This window comes from Saccopteryx leptura, chromosome 5, assembly GCF_036850995.1.
Source record: "Saccopteryx leptura isolate mSacLep1 chromosome 5, mSacLep1_pri_phased_curated, whole genome shotgun sequence".
NCBI classification, from domain to species: domain Eukaryota; kingdom Metazoa; phylum Chordata; class Mammalia; order Chiroptera; family Emballonuridae; genus Saccopteryx; species Saccopteryx leptura.
The window spans coordinates 56071668-56094679 of record NC_089507.1 but is presented as its reverse complement, the minus strand read 5'-3'; the positions used below and the strand labels follow the sequence as shown (position 1 = coordinate 56094679).

The following is a 23012-nucleotide window of genomic DNA, read 5'->3' as shown; positions in this document are numbered from 1 at the left end:
AAACAGACCATAATTTACTTAAGAATGAGTAATAACAAGTTCAATATTGTATTCAGTCATCACGTTGTACGTACTGTATAACTGCTTAATCTACTAGTTTAAACATGCATATTGATTTGGCCACTCAAGTTAATCCCCTTGTGTGTACTTTTTGAAAAGTATGAATGTGTCATTATACATTGAAAAGTTAATGCATCATCAAAATAGAGTTACAAACCAGGATAATGATAACCATCTTTATCAGCAATCTTCTTTTAGCAGGTATAATGGGATTAAAGTCTTTTCCCAAATACGAGTACCTCTGGTAAAGGAATCTGAGCTGAATCTTCAGTCTTTAAGGGAAATAATCAGTGTGATAATTTCTCTTCCACTTCAAAGAGTTAAGTTAGACAGAGACGGAAACATTCTAAGGGAAGATGATAATCGCCACTATGCTGGCAATATCTCCTTTCATTTACCCAACATGTATTGAGTGCTATGTATTTTAGGGGCTGATATTACATTGCTGTGCAAGCCAGAGAAAAATGAGGATTACTTTGAAATGTGTGAGATGAGAAAATTAACACAATTATATAAAAACATCAGAATCAACAGAGGATCTATGAAGAAAAAGTAGTAGAATTGAGAGTCTTTGTGAGACCACCATCTGGTTTCAATACACAAAAGAGAAGAAAAAGTGGAGAAGTAACTATCTTAGAATTAACTAATTTCATTATGAATAGATACCCATGGGAAATTTAGATTTTATGTAGAGCAAAAGCAGAAAGACCATTAACTCCAGATCTTTCTTATTGGCTCATCTGTTTACTTGATGGAAGCATTCACTAGTATTTTATTTTAAAATCACAAGTCCTCTGTACCAATGGCTGGATCTCACAAGGACAATGGCAGCGTGACAAACATAACATGCTGAATTTGTCCCTCAGCAACAAAGAATGAGTTTTTCCTTGCTGTATCTTTTAGTCTATGCCATCCAAGTTGCCACTGAATGTTGCCATTTAATGTGGCATGTCCAAGAAAAATACCAACATCTCAGAAGGTGGTCTTGGTTGTTTGATCATCAGTACTCCTTCTTGGCACCATGAGATGGGTCACTGTCTTTCAAAGAGAAGCTCATATGAGGTATTAAAAATACATTCTTAATTTTCAAATGCAGTTTTAGGTCTCTTTCAGCTGAAAAGTGTTATATTGAATATGGGTAAAAGAAGGCTTGCCCCTAGAGTTCAAGTCTCAAGTTGTTACGTATCTCTAAAAATCTGAATACATAACAACCAGAGTTGATTTGTTTTCTATCTACATTCTTTAATAACACAATCTATGGAATTTGAGAGGGCTGCCTGACATTTCATCACTAAGAAATCTATCAACAAAGATTGGATGTGGAAGGATCCTGCTAAGTGGTCTGCTTGCTATAGCTCCCTGAAGAACAAAGATTAGCCTGTTTTCACATGAGATATTGAGAAAATTTTATTACTTGTTGGATTTTTTTTTTGTCTTTTGTGATTGTTTAAAATTGGCACTGTCTTTCTTCTTTGGGAGAGACTATGCTTTGTTTCCTTTTATCAAATGAGATCAGAATAATTCTAGTACTTCTGGCTGCCATTAGGATTCAATAACCTCCTTATTGAATTTGTCTGACCCAGCTGGCAGTCACAATCCCTCAAGGTCTTCTTTTGGGATTGGGGAGACAGAGCAGAGGGTATCTATTCTTCTTTACTGTTTCACTTAGACAGAACTTAAGGGCCCATGGCAACCACCCAAACACTTTTTTTTTAAATTTAGTACAGTAGGAAACTTTGCTGCCCATCTTTTATATGTTAAAAGTTCTTTCTTTCTTTCTTTCTTTCTTTCTTTCTTTCTTTCTTTCTTTCTTTCTTTCTTTCTTTCACTCATTCATTCATTCAATACATATCCTTTTAAGCACCAGGGATATAGCAGTGAATAAAATTAGACAAATTTCTGACCTCATGAACATCATATCCCAATGAAATGCTCTCTCACAATGTCTTTGTTAATGTTACATATTTATTTCTTCTTCTTCTTTATTGCAGATATGTAGAATGTCATTTGGAAGGGGCCCGGAGAATTTAGAGATTCTTACTTAATTCCATCTTGTTTTCAAGGAGAGGGAACAATTACTATCCTCAATTGAGGATATTCCCAAAGATTTTTCTTCAATAGTAAGTTTCTCTTTTATTCTCTGTCATTAATTAGAATTTTGGTTGTAGGAGACAGAAATCAAAATCAAATTAGCTAAGCAAAAGAAGGAATTTATCACCTGGCAGAATTGGGGAGGGAATTCCAAAGGTAGAATGTTGGGGGGCACAGGGTATGTAAATGATGTTGAACTAGCTCTCTCATTTTCTCCCTCTCTCTTTATGTCTCTCTCTCTTTCTTTGTCTCTGTCTTTCAACTCTTGATTTTTTCTTTACATTGGTATCATTCTATCTTTATGCAGATGAGCTTTCTCCAGGTTATTTCCTACAGGTTTGGGAACAATGTTTTATGTAAAGTAGGTGTACTTTACCTCTAGAGAATGAGTCAAGGTTTGAATGAAGCAAACTTCCATATTCTGCTGAAAGGGAAACATGGCTACAGACAGCTGCAGGATTATATCATTTCTGCTCAGTGATCTTAGACCAGGGGTCCCAAACTACGGCCCGCGGGCCACATGCAGCCCCCTGAGCCATTTATCCAGCCCCACCGCACTTCCAGAAGGGGCACCTCTTTCATTGGTGGTCACTGAGTGGAGCATAGTTCCTATTGAAATACTGATCAGTTTGTTGATTTAAATTTATTTGTTCTTTATTTTAAATATTGTATTTGTTCTCGTTTTGTTTTTTTACTTTAAAATAAGATATGTGCAGTGTGCATAGGGATTTGTTCATAGTTTGTTTTTTTTGTTGTTTTTTTTTTGTATTTTTCTGAAGCTGGAAATGGGGAGAGACAGTCAGACAGACTCCCGCATGCGCCCCACCGGGATCCACCCGGCACACCCACCAGGGGTGCCACTCTGCCCACCAGGGGGTGATGCTCTGCCCTTCTGGGGCATCTCTCTGCCATGACCAGAGCCACTCTAGCGCCTGGGGCAGAGGCCAAGGAGCCATCCCCAGCGCCCGGGCCATCTTTGCTCCAATGGAGCCTTGGCTGCAGGAGGGGAAGAGAGAGACAGAGAGGAAGGAGGGGGGGGGGTGGAGAAGCAAATGGGCGCTTCTCCTATGTGCCCTGGCCAGGAATCTAACCCAGGTCCCCCGCACGCCAGGCTGACGCTCTACCGCTGAGCCAGCCAGCCAGGGCCTGTTCATAGTTTTTTTTATAGTTCGGCCCTCCAATGGTCTGAGGGACAGTGAACAGGCCCCCTGTGTAAAAAGTTTGGGGACCCCTGTCTTAGACTGTGCACACAATGTTTGTATACAGATGCTCAGGTTTTGCTGTGTACCTATCCCTGGGTCAGATCATGTGACCATGACAATATGAAGTTGAAAAACAGGCACCATTTCCAGAGAAAAAGGCTGTTGTTACCTGAAGAAGTGAAAATGGGATACTGAAAATAAATTTTAACTCCGTCCTACAGTATCACTGCTAAGTAGAGCTCATGAACCAGGGTCTCTAACCAAGTGTACAGGAGAAGGTTCCTCCTTTCCTACCATGTGCTCTTCAAAATACAATTCAATGAAGAAGGGTGCTCACCCTACTTTCAATACCTAGAATTGTTCATGGTACTTGGTAAGTAACAAAAGTTGGTTGACTGAGGAAGAAATACTAGAGGATATTCTTCATGAAAACAAGAAAGTAAACTAAGAAAGTAGAGAACAAAAATATCTGAGAAACAAGGGATGTAGTAGTATAAAATGGAGAAGATAGAAATTTCTAATATGATGATAAAACAACAAGCTTCAAGATTAATCAAATTAAACTGGGGCAGATGAGAAGGTTTGTAGAAAAGATGAAATTTATAGACTATTTGATGTACTTAATGTTTGAACATATAGAAAGGAGGTTTGCATAGAGAAAAAATTTTAATAAGTTATCCTTACATACATAGAAAATTGACCAAGAAATTTAATAAAATATATCTTTGGGATTACAAAGAATGTGAAAAACAAAAGATGTGAAAGACAAAAAGTACTCAAGATATATAAAATGGCTCCATTGTCAATAACATCTGCATAATCATAACAATATAAACAATGAAAATCAATTTCACCTAAACTTTTAAATTGTCATATTAGAACAGGAGGATAAGTATATCTTGTATCCATGTGTATGGTGGGACTGTGGGTAGGGTATGAGAAAGAACTAAATTGTTACTATCCACAGTGGGAAGCCAATATGTAGGGTTTAACAATGAAAAATCAAGAAGTAGCCATATAAGCATGTTATTTAATGATATGAAATAAATATAATATAGTTAAACAAGTTGAAAATGGTTATAAGAATCATGGTGAAAAGATGCAGGAAATAAGCTTTATATAACCACAAGACCCTCTAAGCTTTGTATATAAAAAACTTTAATAAACATAAAAGTTACATCAGAAATGTCAGTAGTGCCTCATTCCATGTTGGCAGCCTTTGATGCACATTAACTGATAATTTTCTAGTTTGTTTGTTTTTTGTTGTTGCTTCAAGTTAGAGGAAGAGAGATAGACTCCTGCATGCACCCTGACCAGAATCCACCTGGCAACCCCAATCTGAAACTGATGCTAGAATCAAACAAACTATCCTCAGTGCCTGCAGCCAATGCTCGAACCAATTGAGCCACTGGCTGCAGGAGGAGAAGAGAGAGAGATGGGGGAGAGAGAAGAGAAGGGCTTCTCATGTGTGCCCTGACCAAGGATTTAAGCCTTCTTTCATCAAAAGAATGACTATGAAAGATGAGTTTCAAGTGCTAGGGCGGCTAATAAGGAGATATTGTCAGGCCTCTGCTAGTGCTCCTCCAGCCACTCCACATGGCTTACCACTTGCCTGACCCACTTCTACTGAGGCAGATGTCCTCAGAGAGCTGAGGGAAAGGGGGCAATTTTGCTGTCTTTATATCCGTCTTCTAAAAGCCTTATATAGACCAGAGGTTTTGGAGGTTAAAGAGTCCACATCTAGTTTGCCTTGTTAGTCATCTCCAATCTGGCTTGATGCATTCCCAACTGTGAGGAAGTGTTTCAGTACTCTTGAGTAATAACTGCACTGTGAACACCAGCCACCCAAAGTCTTATCTATAAATATAAAAGAAAGAATAAGGTGGAAGAGCTATCTGAAATATGGCAGTTGTACACAGGGTCATCTTTACTGTTTCTGAGACAGTTTCTTTGTTTATGTATTTTGTAGTGTATTAGGTTTATATTTCTGCTGTAATAAATTACCACAAACTTAGTGGGTTTCTCTGGGCTAAATCAAGGTACCAAAAAGTTGCATTCATTTCTGAAAACTAATTCATGTTGTCAGTGGAATTGAGTTCCTTGTTATTGTAGGACTGAGATTTTTATTTTCTTGCTATTGATCAGTTGAAGGTCATCCCTAGCTTCTAGAAGATCCTTAAATTCCTTGGGTCATGGCCCCATTTCTCTACTTTTAAATTCAATAATGATGGGTTTCTCTGTTTTCTGTTATCTGACCCTTCTTCCTTTATCATCTCTCTCTCTGACCACAGCCAGTAAAGATTCTCTACTTTTAAGGACTCCTATTATTACATTGGGAACATCCACATAATCCAGAAAAATATCTCCATCTCAAAGTCCTAAATGTTAATTACATCTATAAAGTTTCTTTTGCTGTGTAAAAGGCATATTCACAGGTCCTATGGATATGTTTGGGAGCAGAGTTAACATGGTAAGAAGATAAAGAAAATACAGTTGCAGTTGTAGCTCTGCTTACATTCTCAGACAGATAAATTGTCTGATTCTTACTTTATTCATTGGAAATGATATGTAAACCATTCTATTTCTCCCCTTACCTGAAGAATGTTAGGATCCTTATACATTTCCAAATAGCCAGACTTTTTCATATGCTCTCATAAATTTGTTTTTTATTTTATCCCTTTTCACTTCCTTATCACTAGGTGTTTATATAGGACTGAAACATTTTATAACTAGAAATTGGGCACAGTGGCAGGTTGTTCCAAGGGCTGTTATAGCTGTGACTGTACCACCTGTGGTTGCTCTGGACCCAGTGTGACTATCTAGTAGTAAAGAAGATTGGATCCAGGTTTAGAAATGCATTCATGCTGCTGACCTATGCTAAGAGTTCCAGTTCAGTTGTTTGATGTCTTGATAATTTTACTGTTGATATCTCTGTCCTAGATCTTAGAGTGAATATGATTGTTCTTTTCTTACTATAAGGAGAGACAGGCTATACATGTTCTACAGTTATCCACCATCTAAAGAAATGGTATTTAACTGTTACTTTACTTTTTAAGGCTAAAGCTAACAAACATTTTTCTCTTTTCTCCATCTGTAGAAGTAACTATTATTCTTTTAACTTGTTTCATGTGAAGTGCAGACTAAGGTATATAACAATGTACTCTTTATTCTTCCCTGCTCAGAAAATTGACTATTTTAATAAATATTTTAATCTACACATTGGGCCCAAATCATGTATATAACTATAATCACTTAAGTATTTATTAATTTCTTTCTTTCTTTATTCAGTCTATATATATAGACAGTGTTCAGTGTTTGAGACATCATCATCATCATAGTCAACATATATTGATATTTAGAATGAAAGACAGAAATATAAAATAATAAAAAAATGTTATAAGTGTTGTGATAGCATTAGAAGCAATGTGCTATAAATGAAAATAAGAAAAAGATTCTCTTTAACATGAAATTTAACAAAACACTTATTAAACAAAATAAAGAGGGGTGTGTTCATAGATCTCAATATTTGTAAGTTTTAAAAATGTATAGTATTACCCACTCAATGTAAGGAGTTAGCAAAATTGCCAAACTATTATCTACATCTGATTTAAAATTAAATGGAATATCCCATATCCTAACACTTGTATTTAGGAAAATAACACAGGAAATTAAGAACTTCATACACAAGACAGTCATTTTAAATACAAGGATCAGTGCAGCTTAAGACCTGATTATCCCTGGAACTCAGAGTCCCTAAACGCTATCAAATTTCCCAAGAAATAATAGTCTAATTATATTAAGCAAAATCAATATGCCCTTATCATCACAATATCTTGCATATATAACTATTTATAAGTTCTACTCTTAAAAATGTCCATATAAATATGTATAAAAGTAAGCAAATATAAAATGGACACAACTATAGAACCAAAATTATATTTAAAGCAAAGGAAAATTTCAATTTTTTTGCTTAGTTAAGTAAATGGGAGAAATCTAAAAAACTCCACTTAGAAAAAAGACAACTTTCTATTCTAGGAAAGACATTGTAATCTGAAAGTCATTACCATGATTCAATAAAATACTAGTATACATATTTAGTCCCATGTTATTAATAAAAGGTAGTTGCAGGACCCTAGAATTGCATTCCTTGATTGCTCAATTAAGTGATTGATTGATTGATTGATTGAATGAGTGAATCAATCAAAACAATGTCTTAAAAATTAAGACATGCGTAGAATTGAACTAAAATTCAGTCCAATCACAAAACAATTTTACTTGAACTTTGCTTATACCACCTGAAAAACATCTTGATGCTGAGTTGCATTGTCTGTTGACTATGAGAGCATTTGAGTCTCCTTAAAGGGTTATTCTCATTACCAGGAAAGAGCATGATTACACTCACCATCAGAACGTACAGTACCTTGGTAATACTAACATCCCTAATTTCTTGTTCAAACAAACATCTTATGTGGTTTGTCTGAAGTCTTTTCTCATGACTACCCATTCTCACAGAACAGGTGAAGGTTAATATCAGTGACTCTTTTCTTACAAATAGTCTCCTTTAGCTCCCCAAACACTGCATGTTTCTTAGCAAGCAGGAATACTGGGGGTATTGATAGTTACTCTTTTATTTTTAAAAATATGCACTCATGGGAATAAATAACAGTTCAGGATGAAAAGTAAAATCCCTGGCTCTCCCACTCCAACAAATCCTCAGAGGTAACCACTTAACAATTTTTTGTTTCCATTCAATTATTTCCTTTTTACATTTATACATATGTCCATACCCTCATTTTTAAATTTAACATAGAATTATACTTCACTGTTCTGAAAATATGACATTTGACCTGATGAAGAGAAAATAGCAGCAGGTTCAACATTGTACTGTTATTTAATCATTTTAGAAGAAACTCAGAACTTTGAAGTTCTTTAGGCTCAATTAAATTTTTATAAAAATAACATTCAAATTTGATCTAGTTCCTCCCCTGATTAACAGAGTAAGGACTCTGGTGCAGTCTGTGATTGGAAACCTGGTTCCATTGCTTTCTTGATATAGGACTTGACACACGATGCCTTAACATTATGTGTCTCAGTCTTCTAATCTGTCCTTGTGAGACTGAGTTAACGTGTAAATCAGACAGTGACACATCTTAAACACTACATTTTAGAGATAGTTATTACTGTCATGATTCAATGGCTTCTTATTGCTCTATGTCTAAAACTGATAAAATTTCTGATAAGGCGCTGAAAGCTTGCCATTACCTGCCTCTCTTACCAAACCATTTCCGGTTCACAAATTCTTAACTGGATTGGGCTTCCCCACCCCTTAGGTCTTTGCATATGTACCTTCCTCTGTCCTCCATTTTTGCAACCCTACCCCCTTCTCTGGTTAGCTCTCATGTCCTTATGTCTCAGCTGAAGAGTCACTTTCTGAAAAAAAGTCTTTTACGGATCTCAGACTAAGTCAGGTCTCCTTTTATTAAAGTGAACAGTAATCACATACTTATCATCCAAAAGGGGACACTTATTAGAGTGAAAGAACAGGTATAAATTGAAATTGTCCCAGACAAACAAGAACATATATACTTTCTACCTATAATACACTGCTATAGCACCATTTCTTTTTTTTATACGTCAATTTATAATTGTATTTAATTAATCGTGCTACTGTTTGTTAATGTCTTGTTTTTCTACCAGGCTGTTAACTCAGTGCATCTGTTTTCCAGCTCCTAGCATAGTGCTTAGCACACTGCCCCAAAATATTATTGAGCAGTGGCTGTTGTATCAGAATCAAAGCAGATCCCACACTATGCCATTTCAGGCTGTTGAGGAGTGTAGAAGCCTGACTCTTTCTTCATTTGAAGCAATCATTGATCTAGCTTCCTTCCTCGTGGTCTTACTTAGGCCTTTTCCCTGAGTTCCATTTTGAAAAAGTAGAATATTCACTTTTGAATGATTCTGGGGTAGATCTTGAACCCTTGCCATTGTGTCCTTACCTTTGACAGCTCTCTTATACTTTTGATTTACAAAGATACATCAGTGGGCATTTGTGGAAGGCAGTAAATTAAAGTGGGTATTGTTATTTATGTAATTGTAGGGAACTGGACAAATGCCAGTAGAGTCTGAGGTCATACATACTTCAATGACTGGCTCAGACAACAGACTTATTTATATGCTAATAATTGTAAATTGGAAATTACAATTGTTGAAATGGAACCAATATTTATATTATCTAAATGGTAGAAGTAATAATATTTAAATTATAAAGTATATTTTAGAATGTCCAAAAAAGTATTACTATTTAGAACTGTATGTAAAAAAACACAATAAAAAAGCTTCCAAAATTTATGGAATATGCATATTTATTGACTTGGTTCTTCTGCACTGCCACAAGGAAGACACCTATGTAGGTCATACTTTAATGATGGTAGTTTCCATGTTTGAGTTCTTTGAAGCTTACTGTGGAAGCCACGTCTGACTCATTCATTCAGGAGGATTAGGTGTGCAGACTCTCCCTGGATCACATTCCATGGTTATAGCAAGGTACACACTCCACTGAACAGGAAATTGGATCAGAAAATGAAAACCAGTTAGAGAATGGAACACAAGCATGTATCTCTTTAGCAACACAAACTTTTATTTTGCCTTTGGACTTCACTGACCCAACTTCATCCCATTACCTTCTCTGGGATGAATTCAGATTATAATTTTATTATGTTTCAGTGCAAGAATTTAAGTTTGTTAACTAGTTTTATATCAGAACCCCCTCTTTCACCACCTTAAAAACCCTTTGAAAAGTCTTAGTGATTGCTGAGTAGGTAAAATTTAACATGAGAAATAGTAACTTCATCTTCTTTCATTTTCACCCTTACAATAAAGGCCAAAATTGAGGTCCATTTTCTATTATTCCTTATGTGTAGTTTCTTCATGAACAGTATAATGCCAAATTTTCTAGGGGAAATAAAAGTTCCCTGATATCATTTCTTCTTTCTTTGAGAAGTTTCAGGGTTCAAAATCACTTTTTGATTGTCCATAACTTTTTGTATTTCCAGGTTGTGACCTCTATGTTATGTGAGTATAAAACAGTATTAGGATTCCCTGCAGCCAGTAAAATCTTAATCAGTCACATTTCCTCATTATTTTTCTTCTTATTTGTTATCTGAACACGTAACATTTCACAAAATCATTAACTGACAAATAAATGCTTTATAATTTTAAGATTTCTCATTTGAAACTGTGATGCACATCTTATAATTATGCAAGTATTTCTTTCTTTATATTCAAAATGATCTCGATGACAATAAATCATTTAGTTGGAAAACATTTCTTTTCATTGAATACAGTTGGAATCTTTTTTGCTGAATCTATACTGTCTCTTTATGGTAATAAAACATCCAGTTAATATGTTAAAAAATCAAATTGATCGATTCACTGATAGTCTTAGTATATGTATAAGCAGTATTTTTAACCATTTTAGATAACAAAAATCCCTTTTAATTTTGTAATTTTTTTTCTAGTTGTACTTAGCTGGCTTAAAAATGTCTCCATTTGAAGAACATAAAAAGTATTCCTGCTTAGTTTTCACCTCCATAGTTAAAACTAGATAGAAGAAAGAACGAGGTGAGAGGTGGCTTGAAAAGGAAAACAAAGTGATTAAACTAAAACAAAAGTTGAGTCTTCCTTTTGCTAATTTGTTAGGCACATTTCTAATTAGCTTTTAAATTCACTAGATAAGGCTATTTAGCCTCTTTATTTTGGTATATATTTGTAGCATACTGCCAATGGTTGAATTCAGACCCAATATTCAGCTCTGCATTTCCACTGAAGAATGTATAATCAAAAAACATTTTTTTCAATTAGGTAGAGCCATTCATCTAAGAATTTTAATGTATTCAGATATATCTGCTTCTAACTTTTAAAATTCAAATACAAGATTCTAATGAAGGCATCACCTTTCCCTTCATTTTAAAAACAATCAGACCATTATAAGAAAAGCAAATATACTGCTCACAAAACTTAGGGGTTATTTTATGAATATGAAGCAATAAAATATCCCCAAATTTCTGTGAGCAGTATATATTACATGGTATTTTATTTCTTTCACCAAACAATTATTTCTCTAAAATAACCTGGGTAAATAATAATTTCTTTTACTCACTTTCAATTCATTTGAAAGCCAGCAACAGAAAATTCAAAAGTTATCCTTGTAACAAATTTACTAGTTTAGGAATAGCTAGTTTTCCTGGATTAGTAAGAGTCCAATTATCTTAGGGAAATGTTATAGCTAAAGATACACCACATTTAACAATTGTCACACAGTTCACTATGTTATCAAATGTAAGCATTTTAATAGGGACAATTCTCAGTTCCCCCGAATCCTCAGTGGCTGCCATTTTTCTCAGAAGTCCGGGAACTCCTTTCTACGGCCACAGCAGTTCTGTTCAGCTAAAATTTCCTAGCAGCTTTTAATCTGAGTATAAAACTTAATATTTAACTAGGAAGAGTTTATCTGTTGATCAAAATGCTGCCTATCTGCTAGCACAGGTTGGGCAAGTGTAAAGTTATTCTAGAATTCTTTGTTAAGTAATTTTTAAAATTATTTTTGCAAAAACTTAGACTGTTTATGATTTTTTATGCAGAAGTAGTAGTTAAAAGGCACAGTGGTTGAAAGTAGGATGCTTGGAGCTTCACAGACTGGGGCTGACTCTGTTCTGGTGTCATCAGCTACTGGCTGTGTGTCCTGGTTTGTTCAGCTTCCATGTTCTCATTTGTTATGTGACACGATGAAGTCTGTGATAGACACACTTGGTTGTCTGTGAAAAATCCATTCCCTTCTTCTCCCTTGCTAACACAGTGACTTCTTTGTTCAGGTTTGGAGCTGCCATGTATACAGAGAAGTCTGGACCTCTTCTCACCCTCAGGGGGCAAATGCTGATTAGTTTAAGCCAGTCAGAAAAATTGTATTCACTGTGAGAACAATTGACATAGAATTGGGCATGTCATAAAATTATAGCTAATATGACATAAGATATGTTTATAGAGCAGCTTCTGGGAACTTGCCCTTCTTTTTTAAATGGGTCGTGTTCTCTATTCTGTACTTTGGATATTGTGTGAAGTTAGGATGCTCGGAGCAGCTACTGCCATCACGTAACCATAAACCTTAAGCAAGACTATGAGGTCAGAACAGAAGGTCTAACAGAACCTGGGTCCTGGATATCATCACTGAGCTGCTAAATTACCCACCTTTAGAACCACCCAACTGTGCATTTCTTGTTATTAGAAATAACATATTTCTTTTATTATTTCCATCATTTTAAATCAGGTCTAACTTTAGCTCTTGCAGCTAAAATCATTTGAATGGGTACAAATAATTAACTCCATACAGTTATTTTGAAAATCGAATGAATTGGCACATAAGATGTGTGCTTGGTACAGGGCCTTGCACAGCTCTCAAAAATATTTCTTGTTAGTATTATTATTGATGTTAAAACTGCTATTTCTGCAATAGTCTTCATGCCAGATTTTAACAGTAGTTTGAAGCAAAATTACGAGGCCAAAATAAGAAAAAATGAAGGAAAATTATTTTCTATCTTATTTTCTTCTTTCAGCATATCTTACACTTGCTTCTGTCCCTTCTGGGTTCACTCAACCAAACAGAGAAGGGATGAGTGATTATAATAGGTGAGGATAAGATGTTTAATAAGGCAATTTTTTACCCAATAGAATGAAACCTTAGTGTCAGAATTCCAAATATCATATCAAGCTGGTAGATAAGAACTTGGGTTATATGAGACTTCTCTGTATCTCCAAAATTGTTATCATATAAGCTTCCACCTACATCTAAAGACAAATGTCCAACATATAATTGGTCACCGTATCCTACATAAATTTTCTGTTTAGTCACTGCCGTGTAAGAGAAGAAATCCCCTATCTGGTGTATTATTTATTGAACAATTGCCAGGTAGTGCTATGAGCATTCTAGATCAATGTTTGTTGACATTGAAAGGGTTGTTCATTTTTAAACCAGTAAAGGAAGCATATTGATAGGACCTGTAAGAGTTTTAAAACTGGGGAGATGTTGGTCTTTTTGTATTTTCAGTGACCTTGGCCTTTACAATTATTTACTTTACTAGAGTTAAGAGCAGTCGTTAATGTTTTCAAAGCATGAAAAGAAGTGGGTGTGCGCTGTACAGTGACACCCCAAAGAAGCATCCTAAAAAATTTTTAAGATCATTTCTTCCATTAGAGCTCTTATTTAAAATGAGATATTGCCATACTCTTCAAAATGTGAAGCAAATTGTTAGGGGTGGGGGGCAGCTAATTATGAAAGAAAAAAAATGGAAAAACATTGTCTCTCACTTCTATCTCCCTGTAAGAAAAATAACAGAAATCTGAGCATTTTCACAAACACCTAGAATGCTTTGAGATTAATTTTATGGCTGATCTTCCAGGCAACCATACAGAAGATAGCCTTTTTCATCTCAATGTCCCCAAGGGTGCATTAGCAAGACTATTTCTCTTGATATGTGTTACCCTTACAGGTAGGACTAGCTAGATAATTTGTAAAATTGGGGTAACATAAAATTTGAGGATCTTGTTCATAAGGTATGAGACATTTCAAAACAATGGCAGCATGGCATGAAACCAAGAACGGCAGCAGCTGATCTCAAGACCCATGTGACTGCCAGGGTGACTTCTTGTGAAGCTGGTCCCACCGGCAGGGCTGATCTCTCTCCTCTCTGCCTCTTCAGTGTTGGGCATGTGTACCAGCAGAGTCAGACAGACATAGCTGATGCCTGACCAGGCGGTAGCCCAGTGGATAGAACATCAAACTGGGATGCAGAGGACCTTGGTTCTAAACCCTGTGGTCTCTGGCTTGAGCGTGGGCTTATCCGGCTTGAGTGCAGGGTCTCTGGCTTGATGTAGGATCAAAGACATGACCTCATGGTCATTGGCTTGAAGCCCAAGGTCACTGGCTTGAGCCTAAGCTTATTGGCTTGAGCAATGGGTCACTCATCTCTCTCCTTCCTATCTGTTTGTCCCCAGCTCTCTTTCTCTACAAAAGAGAGAGAGAGAGACAGAGAGACAGAGAGACAGACATAGCTGAAAGCCTGGTTCTTTTCTTTTTGAGTGTGTGAGTGTGAGTTACAGTCTCGCCTATTGCATAGCACTGCTCAGAGTGTTAAATGTTTTGAGCACCCAGCACAGCAGATTATACAAGAGGGACCTAGAGAGTGGTCTCAGGAGGCCTGGGTTTTATTTCTGAAAAAAATTGAGTTTTTTTCTGGGTGACAAGGACCCAATTGGAGAGATTGTTAGATTATAGCTTTTCTGGCTTTCCTCAGTTTTATAGCCCACTTCCTAATAACAGTTTACAAATATCTTTTGAACATGGTGGCAAGGAAAACTGAGTGAGAGGTCTTGGAGGGGTCAGCACAACATACCCCATATCATGAAAAATAATTCAACAGTCTCAGCAGTGCAACATCTGCATGCAGAGGATGACATGTTGTCATCATTAATAACAGATTTTCTTCTTTTCTTTTATATTTAGTTTTAATTTGTTAACATAATATAATAGGAAAGAATTTTAATTTTTTTTTTGCTTTGAATTGACAGCTATAATAAAAAAGCCAATATCTACAATCTTATTAACAGAGAAAGAGGGTGCTTCTTTGGAAATCTCCAGCTAAAAGGATTCCTTGTTTGAACTTCGTATCTGGTGTTGGAGGGCAACTAACTCACCAATCTGTATTTTGCTTTCACATTTCTAAGAATAAAACATGGGGAAAATAAACAGGTGAACAAGAGGGAAACACATTATGTGCATAACTGAATTAAATAGAAAAAAGAAATAAAAGGCTGCACTGTTACATAACTTGCCCAGATTTCTTGTTATTCTGTGGTTAGGATTTCTGCCCATCTTTGAAAAAAGGTTGCAACAGGAGAGAAGGGAGTTCCCCTTTTGACTTGGAGGTAGTTCTCCAATGTTGACTGACAATTGAAAACAAACATGGTTTTTTGGAAAACCTTCCTTTAATACAAGATATTGAAGCCTGGAGACATAAAATAAACATGCTTCCTGGGGTTGGTTACACAGTTCACAAGAATGATGATATTTCCATGTTCTCAGGAACTGGGAACATTGTCTCACCAAACAAATGTTTGCTCCTTTAGGTGAATAAAGATCTATCCAGTATATTTATTACTTCATTGTGTTTATGGTCCTTTGTGTTTGTCTCTGTCTACACGGTGTGAGATTAGAATTTTAACTTCCAAGTGGTGAGTCTGGAGCTCAATGTCATCTAAAAATTGCTCCAAATCCCTATGTAATCTGTAAGACAGGACAGGCTTGGCTTGCTATCATTATTCAGAATCTACTTTGAGACTTGGACTTCACATGATACACATGAAACATGAGGCCAGTTAGAAGCTGTAACTTTTAATGGTTAATTTTTGACATATCTTTTTCTAGACAATGGTACCAACTCATAATTTAAAAACACTGAAGCACATTGGCCATTCATAAGAAGCATCCGCTGTAGGCACCAATTCTTCTAGATGAAGAAAAATGGATGGTCACACGGGTACACTTCCAGACACAATAAAACCTATGAGGAAGAATTAATGAAACTTAAGAAGTTTGCGTTCTTCTTCCTCCATCCCAATTTCTACCCAAGCTGTCATGAATCCTTCAGAGAACTATAAGCCTAGTAAGTATATAAGTAATGAATAGATGAGAGGTTATAGTGAATGTGGTCTGGATTTTGTTCAGGTTCTTTGTGTGGCTACCTTTGTCTTGAAAGTGGAGACTTTTGTTTGTAGCCATCGGTGCATTGATTCCACAGTGATAAAGTTGTAGTTTCAGTTGAATGACTATAGCAATGGAGATGTACCAGTATTTAGGGGACAAGTAAGTGTGCCTAGAGGTATGCTCAACTCTGGTTTTAGAATCAAATTTAAGTCTAATTCAGGCTTTGTCCTATGTTCTTTTGACTAAGTTATTCACAAGATCTGAATTTTGACATTGTCTTCTCTTAAATAAAGTTAAGCAATTACATCTACCACAATGATTGAAGTAGTATAATGTTGTAGTTAAAAGCATCAGATCCAACCTCATAATAGTTTTATAACCTTGGTCAAAGTATTAAACCTTTGTGGGCTTCAGTTTCTTCACACAGATGTTTTGAGAATTAAAGCTCCTGAAACATAATAATTGTTCCACAAATATTAGTAATTATTCATGTTCAATAAATATATATTGAGTGTCATTTATTTGCGGGACACTGCCCCAACCATTGATGAACTAACTAATGCTTTTGTAGTAGAAGACACCCAAGAAGAATTTGATAAATGAAAGAGAAAGTAAACTTCTTGCTGTGTCCTTAAGATTTGTCGAGGCTTTGAATATCCAATTCAGCATTCTTTAGTGTCACTGGACAACTGGCTTTTTTGTGTGTGTATTTGTTTTTTGCCAGCATTGCTAATTCACAGTGAGAGGAGTCCAAAACATCCCCTTACCAAACCCCAAGATTAGCAGCATAAATGATTTATTATACTCTTCTTTCTCTGAGGTCTCTTATTTCCTTGAGGGTTGACAGGGACCAGGCCAGCCAAAAGTGAAGACAAACGGAGTGATAACATGTGTCTTTTTAAAAAAGAATCTGAAATGGAAAATAAAATACATATATTTTTCAACTGTTAAGATTGAAGCAGGTGTTCCTAAATAGATACCTGCATGGGATTAGTGGGTGTGAGAACCTCCTATGATTGTAAGCAATATTGAATTGTTTATACATTTTTCTGGGGAGAGAGACCATACTTTTCAAAAGGTTTTGGAGATCTATTACTCAATAAAAAATTAAGACCTAGTGGACAATGAGTGTTGAAGTCCCAAATAGGGAGATTGAAGTATTTTGAGGTCAAAGTAGTTTGAATTATTGGAGTGTAAATGTAAATATGAAGAAAAACCTGAGTCAGAAACAGGTGACCAAGCTTATTAGATTCCAAAAAGGATAAAAAAAAAATTATCTCCAGGAACACATTCACTGCATAATTGCTGTCAAGATGCACTAAATCCGACTACATCCATCTACCTCAATTAGGGCCTTGAAGGGTTTTTTTGAGAGATCATAATTATGCATTATAAAAACATATTCCCAACCACAGTTTCAACCTGTTCTTATTTTTAATAGGTTAATTTGCTTAAAATTTGAAACTCTAAAAATATAGACTTTGAAAGTAGCAGCAACAAAAAGCCAAAATTGATCTGTCATCTGAATGAGTAATTCTGTGCTACTTAAATGCTATTGATTGTGCTTAAAGACAAAGTGTGCCAACATCTACAGTGAATAAACAGAGTGACACAAGCATGTTAGCATTTACTGGGAACAAATGCCTGTGAACACCCCTGAAATTTTAGAGGCATTTTGTAACAACAGGCATTAGGGCGGATCCGCTGGGTTTAGGATGAATTAACATCTCAGAAAATTCTCTCCACTGTTAATGAATGAATGAATCAGCCACTTAACTTTTATTCTGTCTGAGGTATGGGGAATTCCCAGGAAAAGATTTCTTAATACTCTGTCCTCAACAATAGAGAACATCCCTTGGTTTGCTGCATTTCACAACCCCCCCTTTTTTTTTCAGTATTAGCATAAGATAACAGGGATAGGGGAGGAGAATGGACATTAAACATGGATTTTAGGTTAAGTCTTTTCAAAGGCTGGCTTGGTAGATCATTTAAAAAATAGATGCAAAGTAAGACAAATATCTGAAAGCATTAATACATAAATTGCTTTCACATTAATAATTTCTGCTCATATCTAAGGACATCTAGGTCTGTATAATCCTTGACCTATCTCTCATTTCTAAATATTTATTTTTACCATTGTGGTTTCTGACTCCTAGCATCCATTTCTCCTTCCAGAAGTACCTCTCTGATCTTTCATTTTGAATTACTTTTGTATAGCTCTTCATCTATTAGATTAACTTGGCACTAATATTCCATCCCAAATCTAATTCAACTGCAAGGGTTCATACCTTAGATCAAACAATAAGAGTATTCTGTCACTTTGGCCTCAGTGATTGGCTTAAAGGCAGGCTTTTATGAGTAAGGCCAATGGGACCCAACCACAAGACATAATGTGTTTTCCCAATTTCTTCAGGGTTGCTGGATTGGCAGAATATGAATGTGGAGCTTCTAGAACTTACTGTGAAAGAAAACCTCCGGGAGAATGAAGTCAACACAGAGAAACGCTGTCATGTTTGAGCATTTGTCTTCAGCCATATCTGAAGCTGGAATTACCCCCAGACTCTTCAATATCTGAGCTTATAAATTCCTAGTTCTTTTTTTTAGGCGGGGGGAGGGTGTGAAATAGAGAGGGAGAAGGTGGTTTGTAAATCCAGTTTAAAATGGGTTTATTTAAAGAACTCAAACTGGATATACTCTTTTTGATTTGCTGGGAAAACCTTCTTGCTTACTTTTTACTCTCTAAACTTGTGCTCATTTTTCAAGGTCCAGCTCAAACCCCACCTCTGCCAGGAAGTCTTCCTTGAATAGTCCAGCCTAATGAGTTCACCCTCCCTTGACCTCTTACAACACTCAGTGTTCTTAGTTCTTATTCGTTGTCTGTCAGGGATTGTTGAACTTGTAGTGCCAGTCATTTTTTTTTTTAAAGTGATAATCTTATTTCTTAAGTGGTAAAGGCCAGTACTTAAATGTTCCATGTCTTTCAGCCTTTGTCATAGGTTATACCCGGTAGGTGAGCAATACATATTCACAACTTTAATTAATGTAATGAAAATAGATACAAGTATATTTCTTATCCACTTGTTTGGTCTCTAGAGTAAAGCCTTACATAGAATACAAGATTGCACAAGTCATAAGGAAGATAAACAATTACCAGGAATCACAGCTAGCAAGATAATGCTATTTGGTATAAAAGGAAGGGCAATTAGAAGGTATCAGAATTTCAACCCATGTATTAACTATATGGTGAACATTTTTCTTTTTTTTTTTTATTGCTAGTAGAGAAGGGGTTCAGGGCTAGTATCTTTACTGGTTCTCATGTTTTACTCATAGTATTCTCAATAACATAAGAATCTTGGTCATAAACAGTAAGATATATTATAATCGGGTGTTGAGTTGAGACCTATAAATGAAATAAATTTCAAATATTTAAATATCTAAATTCCTAGCAGTCAATGCCATCACATTTAAGATCATTCCAACAATATCACCAAGCTTTAGGGCCTGGCATTTGTACAGTGAGGATGGTTGCCTTACTCTCTTAAGCATTCAGCTACTGAAATCCTTTTCCTTGTCAGCCCTGGGCGTTCGCTAGCCTCATTCTATAATCGGCTGGCCAACAGTTTATAAAACTTTTTCAAATCAGTAGACAAGCTATATTAAAATAAAATCATCCAAATTTTCCTAACAATACAGGCTTACATAAATGTGCTGTGCATATTCTATATGCAAGGACTGGATGAAGTCCAGACAGTTGTAAATGAAGGTTCATCCAACGATGAAAGAATTTAAGGTCTAACAAAAGAAGGAGACCCCAACATCAGTCTTTGTAATGTAGGAGCAGGCAAGCTGAGGGTTCACAGGACAGTAGGCTGGGCATCTCCGAAGCTCCTCCCTGCCCACACCTCAATCCTCCCACTGCACCCACCCTACTCTCCTTCTTTCTCCCTAGTGGGCTGAGTCCATCACAGAACTGAATGCTGCTAAAGAAGAGGAATGCGGGGTATTTAAATGCAATGCAATTTTCCCAGTCACTCGGAAAATTAGAAGCTTTCAAATCACAGCTCTGAGTTTCTGGTCTCAGACTCAGCCACTCCTGTCTCCACCAATTATATTTTTCATTAGATATGGGAAAATCATTTTCTGACAAGCTTTTTCAAATAAAATTGCTTCAACAACAACAACAAAAAATGTCTTTTGTTCCAAACTCAAAGGTCATCAATTTTGCCTCAGAGATTATATGATATAGCATAAATCCCGTAGGTGACCATTTTCTCACACTGATCACTGCGGGCCAAGATTCCTTTGTGAATGTTTATTTGCCTATTCTCATTGGTAACTGGTAGCACTTCAAGCTGAAGAAGATGTTTTTCTTACTCATTACATATTTGACTAATGCCAGAAATTACTTCCAGTTCTAATCTCATGATGCTTACCCTGTTGCCTGAGAGATTTAAGTTTGCTGTATGAAAATAGCAATTTGAAGAGATGAAAGTTTAACAAATGCTATAAATAGCAACTAGCCCTGGTGCTATTATAGTTAACTAGGGCTCCACACCCAGTTCCTTTTCTATTGTCTGTCATTAACTATTATATCTGAAGTGAAACTTGTTTCTGGGACAATCAGTAGTGAACAACGAAACCATAAAGAGATCAAAGGATTAGCAAAAGAATTTATTCTCTCTCATACAGAGAGGAGGAATTTACCTGACTTTCAGAGATTTATACTCTGAAAAGTATAGTAAAGCACGTCTAGAGTTCCCAAGTTTGATGCCTATAGTGACTTCCACTTTTTTTTTAAGGAACATCTCAAGTGCTTGCCTTATGAAATCTTGTTAAAAGAACTTCCTTAGGTGTCTGAATGGATAATTTTTCCTGTCTTCACTCATTTCCTATACTTACTCTACTAATCAAAAGACCGACCCTTCGTGAATATCCATGGGGAGCATGTTATCTATAATATTTTTAAATCAGCTTTCCCCCACTAATCTTGGAAATGAGTTTACACAAGTTGTAAATCCACAGGTGCTATTAGGCAGAATATTTATAGAGTTGAAATTTTCCAAGCCAAAATGTATGTGGCTTCTCTCGGAAGCAAAGAGCATCATTAGAAAATGTGTGGCTATAGTAAACAGAGATGTTAGCTTATAATATTTTCAGAAATATTTTGATTTTTCTACTTTATTTCTTCTTTCCAAGAATAGGACCTATATTCTGGTCATTACTCCAACAGGGTATCCTTGTGTTTTAACCTGTGTTCCTGCTGCCTTTTGTTCTGGTATACCTAATCCCTCCTGCCCTTTAGAAGTGTATGTGCATCTACTATGGAAGTCTATGATTGCTGCTCTAGCTTCTTTGTGTTTAGGCAACACATATAGGTTTGGGGGACCAAGAAAGTGCTACCTAAGGTGTTGTGTGAGGGATTAAGTCTCATCAGTTCTCACACTCCACTTTCCCCCTCTACCTCAGCTCTACCTATGGAGGTAGCAGCCATCTGCTGCTACTCACCGTGGCTGCCCTCAAACCCCTTGCAAAGCCCAAAGTCACCAAAAACAGGATCAAAAAGTTCATCCAGCACCAGTCAGACCAATACATCAAAGTTAAGCACAACAGAGACCCAAGGGCACTAACAATAGGGTGTGTAGAAAATTCAAGGGCTTGAACTTGATGTCCCACATTGGTTATGGGAACAACAAGAAAACAAAAGACATGCTGCCCAGTGGTTTGGGGGAGTTTCCCGTCCACCACATCAAGGTGCTTAAACTGCTGCTGATATGCTGAGATTGCTCACAACGTCTCCCCAAAGAACATAAAGCCATTGTGGAAAGAGCAGTCCAGCTAGCCTCAGTTACCAATCCCAACACCAGGCTATGCAGCAAAGAAAAAAAATTAGACCGTTTGCATGCACGTTGTATTTGTGTTAATAAAACCATACAATTCTGCCATTAAAAAAAGTGCTCTCTAACCGAAATGCCACCGCCCGGTCTCCTCTGCTGCTGCCGATCACGTTGGAGCAGGGAACTGTGAAGTGGCCCGTTCTTGCAGTTCCAGTGTGAACTGGGGCACGAGCCCTGCCTTTTTCAAACTACTGTACTTCTTTCTGCATAAACTTTCTATCCTCTCACTACCCACTTTCATCACCCCAGGTGAAGTCCGGGGCTAGTTCTCTGGGAAATGGCCAGCGTCTTCATCCCTGTCTCTACTCAGTTTTATAAAAAATGGAATAGGGAGGAGGTTAAATAAATGCTCAGTCTCTGGAGTTGATCTGACTGGGTTTACGCCTGACTCACCTGACTCTCCACTCACCAGCTGTGTGACCTTGGGCAGAGCTATTTTCTCTTCCTGGGCCATAGTTTACACATCATAAACCATTCTAATCACATCAAGCTCATAGAGTTATGGTGAAGTTTAAGTGAATTACACATGCAAAGCATCTAGAAAAGTACATGAGAAATAGAAAGAGTGAATCAATAGTGTTAGAAATTTCTGAATTTTACTGTTACTAAAAGAAGAGTTGTTTTTTTTGTTTTTTGTTTTGTTCTTTTTTTCTTTTCTCTGAACTACCTCACAAATCAGAGCATTCTTAGGGCAGGAAATAAAGCTAGCCACAAGCAGCACTTTGAGTCTTATACTATGATAACTTCCTCTACATAGTCAGGACTTGTACCAACTAGGAGAGTTAAATTTAGTGATGTTAGAGATGATGAAACTGTAGCTGTCACATGAAGAAATAATCAAAGAAATATAGTAAAAAATAATTGAAACTAAAGTATTATAGAGCTGTATCCTATAGTAAATTAATAGGAATACTATGTTCTCATTCTAAATAATAGTCACTTTATCAACAATGTTTGCAATTTTTATTACTTTTTAAATAGGGCCTGCAGAGTTTTATCCCTCTCTGCAAA

General features: G+C 36.4%; 1 pseudogene; it reads left to right on the top strand.

Moving 5' to 3' along the window:
- Nucleotides 1–16237: 16237 nt before the first annotated feature.
- On the top strand, nucleotides 16238–22160 carry LOC136406488 (large ribosomal subunit protein eL32-like; annotated as a pseudogene).
- The last annotated feature ends 852 nt before the right edge of the window (nucleotides 22161–23012 follow it).